The following is a 6,529-nucleotide window of genomic DNA, read 5'->3' as shown; positions in this document are numbered from 1 at the left end:
AATACTCTGAAGGCATTTGATAACATAATTGAAAACATGCTAAAAAGTATGGGAGCAAGGACACAACCTTGTTTCACTCCATTGGTGAGTGGGAAATCATGAGAGCATTTTCTATTGTCAAGAACCTGGCCAAGCATGCTGTCATGAAAATAATGTACAATACTGATCAACTTCTCTAAGCAACCAAATTTTGACATAATTTTCCATAAACCTTCATAACTGAAGGTATCAAAGACCTTGTTCAGATCTATAAATGTTGTATATGGACCTCTGTTCTGCTCCTGGCATTTTTCCTGGAGTTGTTGGGCAGCAGACACCATATTGACTGTTCCTGGACCCTTTCTGAAGTCTCACTGGCTCTCAGGGAGTGACCATCTTTGAAGGATCAGCTTATTAAGGCAAGAATCATACCAGCAATGACTAAAAGAGAAACATCCTTGTGATTGTCATAGGGCAATCTATTCTCTTTATTTTTTATAGAGATGGATGATAGAGGCGTCCTTGATTGGTTGATAGCCTCTTTGCACCATACAACCCGGAAAACTTCAGTCAACTTTCAGATGAGCAATGGACTCAACTGGAATAGAATCAGAACCAGGTACTTTGCTACTTGAAAGGAGCCTAATTTTATTCAAAACCTCTTCTTCAGTTGGAACTTCAATTAGGAAGAGATTGACTTCAACTTGAGGTAAATGGTCAATGGTTTCTGCATTTGATTGATGATGGTCTGTTAAGAACACTGTGGAGGCCTGTGCTCTGGAAGTGGCAGCGGTGGGAGTAGCCAGGTGGTGATGATATGGGGATTCCCAGACCATTTCTCCTGGTGGTGGCAGCAAGCCATAGTGGCAGCCCTAGAGGAGCTACAGAAAGACCTGGAGGAGGTGAAGGAGTTGCTGGTAAAGGCCAGTAGGAAAAGAATCCATCATGTCCTAACTGCAGAAAAGACCAAGTTAGAGACAGAAATCAAGCACAAGACAAACCAGAAGGGACAGGAGAAAGAAGAAACCATTGATAATGAGAAACCAGCTGCTGTAGTTGCCTCCATTTCAGTTGGGTACTCAGTGAAAATCAACAATTATGGATGGGATCAATCAGATAAATATGTGAAAATCTACATCACTTTATATGGTATTCATCAAGTCCTCACTGAAAATGTACAGGTGCAGTTCAAGGAGAGGTCATTTAAAGTGCTTGTAAAGAATCTTTTTTTTTGTAAGGCAATGGGGTTAAGTGGCTTGCCCAAGGCTACACAGTTAGGTCATTATTAAGTGTCTGAGGCCACATGTGAATTCAGGTACTCCTGACTCCAGGGCCAGTACTCTATCCACTGCACCACCTGGCTGCCCCGTAAAGAATCTTAATGGGAGGAGTGGCTAGGTGGCACAGTGGATAAAGCACCAACCCTGGAGTCAGGAGTACCTGAGTTCAACTCTGACCTCAGATACTTAATAATGACCTAACTGTGTGACCTTGGGCAAGCCACTTAACCCCATTGCCTTGAAAAAAAAAGAAAAGGATCTTAATGGGAAAAATTACTCAATGACTGTTCACAACATTTTGAAGCCCATCTCTGTAGAAGCTAGTACAGGAAAGATCAAGAAGATCTTGTACTATGCAAAAAAGAAGCAGGAACAGAAATGGGATTACCTGACCCAGCTGGAGAAAGTATGCAAAGAAAAGGAAAAATCTTACTTTGATAATGACACAGATCCTAGTGAGGGGTTGATGAATGTTTTGAAGAAAATTTATGAAAATGGAGATAAAGAAATAAAGAGAACTATTAATAAAGCCTGGGAGAGTCAAGAGAGAAACAAGCCAAAGGAGAGAATGAATTTAAAGACAAAAATGTCCTTTCAGCCACCAATGTGGAAAAAATCCTTTCCAATAATGAACTGTTGCTAAGCTGAGTGGATATATTTGAAAAGTATATTGTTTATACAGCCTTCTTTCAAGCAAAGACCATGAACTCTTTCCATTTCAAGCTGGAGGATTTATTTAAAATAAAATCTGCTTATTTTAAAATACTTCTTTCAAGGAAGGTTGCCTTAGTGCCCTGGCTTTTTGTGTACAAGGAAAGGATCATTGTTTCCTCACTTAAATGTAAAAAAAAGTCTTGCTAATTAAAATATATATATATATATATATATTCATTAAAAAAATCATTGTGGCAGTGTTCAACCCATGTCTCTAGGATCATGTCCCTATCATTAATTAATATGACTCCATCAGCACTGAGTAATTGACATGCACCATAGGTCTTTGGCCCATAAAAAGCTTTCAGGGCATCATAAAAACACTTTGAATTGTTACTAACTGCATAACACTGAATTTCTTCTGCTTTCTTACTAAATCAAGAGTCCTGTATCTCTCTAAACTTCACTTGTACTGTACTTTTGATGGAATTAAGTGCTGCCTTCTTAGAAATGAATGAACTATCCTTCTGGTAAACCCTGTGGAATTCTCATTTTTCATTTAGCAGCTTCTGTATTTCCCCATCATTTTCATCAAACCAGTCTTGATGTTTGTGAGTGTTCTGATCCAGATGAGCAAATGCAGTGCTATGCACCAAATTTCTGAAAACTATCCACGCTTTTTCTGCTCCACTATTGCCAAATGTATTTTGGCTCAACTTTCCCTCCAAGTTAGCAATAAACCTTTCTAATTAGATGGGCACTTTAATCTCTTGACATTAATTGTTAATTTAGTCATTTTGCCTCCGGTCCTAGCTTGATTGAAAGTGAATACTTAGCTTGGAAAGATTGAGTCTGTGATCAGTCCAGCACTCTGCACCACACATTAACTTTGTCTTTCTCCCTTCCTTGTCTGTCTCTTCTCATTGCAATCACATCTATTAGATACCAATGTTTGCTGCCAGGATGCATCCAGGTTGTTTTGTTGCATTTAGGTAAATGGAAGACTGTTTGTGAGGAGAAAGACATGAATTGCACAAGACTTCAGTAGTTGGTGACCATTGCTGTTGCTGTTTCCAACACCATTCCTCCCAAGGACTTCCTGCCATGCCTGGTAATTTAGCCTACTCTAGCATTAAAGTCACCCAGAATTATAAGCTTTTCTTCTTTGGGGGCATTGATGATAATGGTCTTCAGATCTTCATAATTTTTTTTTTCTTCATCAGGGTTTGACATGGTGGGAGCATAGGCACTGATGATGGTGGCATGGTGTTTTCCTGCAATTGGCAATCTCATTGTCATTAACCTGTTATTCATTCCTTTTGTTAGGCATTCAAGCCTATTGACTAGATTAGTTTTAATTGCAAAAACTACCCCAGCTTCATGGTACTCCCATTCTCTGCAGCCACTCTAGAAAAATATGTTCCAACTTCAGTAAGCTGACCTTCATCTTCCATCCTTGTTTTACTCAGGGCTGGGATTTGAATATGATACCTGTTGATTCTTTTGCAACAAGAACTGTTTATCTTTCAGGTCTATTGGATCTTGTATCATCTATGAGTATGAGTATATTCCATGCTGTGATGGTGAGTGGAATTTTCTTTGGAGAAATTTTTGTAGATTTTTTTGTGTTTTGACTGCAGTGTAGGATCCCAGTCTGCCTAGATAATCAGGTCAGGGTTAGGTAAGAATACAATTTTTAGGGCACTTTTTCTAGCCCCTTCTTCATACCAGGTGGTAAACAGTGGCTTAAAAGGGCTACACAAACACCCAAGGCACTACTGAATCCCATTACTGCTTCCAGTGAGGAAACGACCCTATGGCCTGTGCTGCCTGTGTGCAGCTCTCAGTATATCCAAAGCAGCTGCTTCGTCACTTGCCTGTTGCCGCAAGACTTTGAGATAGGAATGGCAAGTGGTATGGGTGATGTCTTTTGATTTGTGTGGATTTAAGTGAGGCAGAGTTGCATGAAGTTGTTGGCCTCACTCTCTATTCTAAAGTCATCATGATCCAGTGGTAAGATAGTCAAGACAACTGATTAATGGCTGTAGATGCTGTAGATGACCTTAGCATCTTTGTTGTCTAACCAAGTTCTAAAGTGCTCCACAGCACCTGCTTCAGCTGCTTCCATGGCCATTGGAACAAAGTGTTCTCATCCACCCATGCTACCAGTGGAAGACATCACATGCTTCCCCCCACCTCTACCCCACCCAACTCACTGATGTGTTTGAGACTCCCTCAGTTACCCTCAGAAATAGGAAAGTGAGGGAAAAGGGTAGATTTATACTCATAGTCCTGCTCCTTAGTAAACTTGAAATATCAATTATAAAATATCAGTGTTACAAAGTCAGAAATATTTTCATGTCCTTTGTGAAAGAGAATTTACAAAATGAGTTTTGACCTTTTGGAAATAAATGGCTTAACCTTCCCAGAGTTGTCCTAATCAAGGACAAACATCATCAGAGATTTAGGCTTTAAGAAAGAGCAAAACAGAATAAGCTTAACAAGCACATCTATTGATATTTCTCTAAGAATAACAAGGCCTGCATGGGGTGGATCATGATTCCCCAAGATAGAGGCCTACTGTTGTCCTTAGATAACCTTGACAATCAGAAGGCATGATCTGAAATGTTCATTTTTAACTTGTTCAATCAAAGAAGGGTATGCACCCCTAACCTAGGATGGGATAGGGCAACTCTGGAAGAGGCAGGGGAACTGCCATCAGACATGAGACCTTCAAAGCAAAGATTTTAGCTGGGTAGGCTCTTGGGATTAAGAAGGCAAGCCTTAGGTGCCTCTGACAGAACTTTTTGAATACTATATTTTCTACTTGTATTTCAATTTTAGCTAATATGAGATTAGAAAAATTCTGTTTTAAGCTTATGGATAAATGGATTTGTTTATAATGTGATATTTTCTATTAAATTCAATATTTTCAAATAAAAAAGAAGGCAAGCCTTTATTTTGTTTACAATTGTGGGAGTTCCTCTCAATGCTCTTCAATTTGCTAAAATGACTTGATTAAAAGTGGTCTCACCCAAAGTCTGCTTTCTAATTTGATCTGATTAAAAAGAAGACTATATGAAAGGCAAATTTCTAGCTATTTGTATTACAGAAATGTATACATCATATATACATACATACATACACAAACATAAATTAATTGTCTGCATCTAAATTAATTGTCTACATCTTCAAAGCACTTATGGTCACAAGGTAGTGCCTCGATACATGCTTATTTACTTAAAAGCCTCATCACAGCCTTGTATGACATCAGATGCTTCATAATTATATGGAAGTGACCTTTGGTTTTCAAAGACCCTGTCAAGAATATGGATAAGGCAGAGAAAGAACATAGAAGTGTACATATTCTCCAAGTGTGAAGAAACACCTGATCAGAAGGGTTTCTTACAAGATGAGAATTATTTTTTTATCCAGAGTAATTTAGAAAGATTATCTATTAAAGTACAGAAAGTTACCTCCCAAAACATCTTTTGTGCCATATTCATTCGGGGGGCATTATTATCATTGTATTTATATATGCTTACATATCACTTCTTGAGTTATTGAAATTAATATTAGGGTAATAGGATTATAGATTTTGGGCTGGAGGAAACCTTAGAGCCCCTCTAGTCTGCTTTGATTCACACTTAAGGAAAATAAGAATAATGTTCTTTTCACTGAAAACAATAACTATATATATTAAGTAACTCTCACATGGGCTAAACCCATGGTTGAAGGTTACCAATAAGCATGAAACCCATAAATGAGTTGGGGGGAGGGGGAAGTCCACCCTAAGTGTGTGAAGACTTTCTCTGTCAGAATGGGCGAATGAGAATAATGTCCTAACAGCAGTTGAAGAAGGTGTTATGGAAATCTTAGAGCTTGGTCATACATTGAAGATACTGAAGTCATCCACTGCATCCTGAGCCATTGCCAGGCATGCTGACTTTTTTCTTACCATTGAACTTAGATGACTCTGGAAGAGAGAGTGAGGCTGACAAGTTGGTGCAACTCCACCTCTCAAATTCAGTTGATGTACAAATGAAGATAACATTCTGTGATGTCATTGGTCCAAGCAACAAGATACTCATTGGCCCTAGAATATAGTACTCTCTCCTGGTTATAAGCTTCATTATTATATTTGCTTTGTACCAACTATTACATTATTTGTAGTACTAGGGTTTTTGCAAAGATCCATAATAGCTTTGTAAAGTTGAATTGAGTCCTTCCCCGCCCCCCAGCACTTTTTGCTTCAGTTTTACTAATCATTATAGATTGATAGACATCCTTTTTATTTTTTAACCATACTGTGGTTTGAAACTTTAATCAGGCTAAGTGATTCATGGAAGGTGGGCCTGCTAAGAATCAAAGGGTGAATTATAAAATTGTAAATTGATTTTAATTCTCTTTTGAAGACTTAATCAAACTGGCATAGGTTTAATACTCTCCCATGCTGTGTGCCTCCAAACTCCTTACCATGATAACTTTATCCATCAACTACATTTCAGAAAAACTTGCCTAAAGGTCATGTTTATGGTTTTGTAATTTTGTTGTTGAATTGTTTCAGTCATGTGACTTTTTGTGACCCCTTTTGATGTTTTCTTAACTGAGATACT

General features: G+C 38.3%; 1 pseudogene; it reads left to right on the top strand.

Annotated features, from left to right (window-relative positions):
- The first annotated feature begins 665 nt into the window (after positions 1-665).
- On the top strand, positions 666-1,907 carry LOC141504294 (calcyclin-binding protein-like; annotated as a pseudogene).
- Positions 1,908-6,529: the final 4,622 nt, after the last annotated feature.

Source organism: Macrotis lagotis, chromosome 1 (assembly GCF_037893015.1).
Source record: "Macrotis lagotis isolate mMagLag1 chromosome 1, bilby.v1.9.chrom.fasta, whole genome shotgun sequence".
Taxonomy (NCBI): domain Eukaryota; kingdom Metazoa; phylum Chordata; class Mammalia; order Peramelemorphia; family Peramelidae; genus Macrotis; species Macrotis lagotis.
This window is presented reverse-complemented; position numbering and strand designations above follow the sequence as displayed.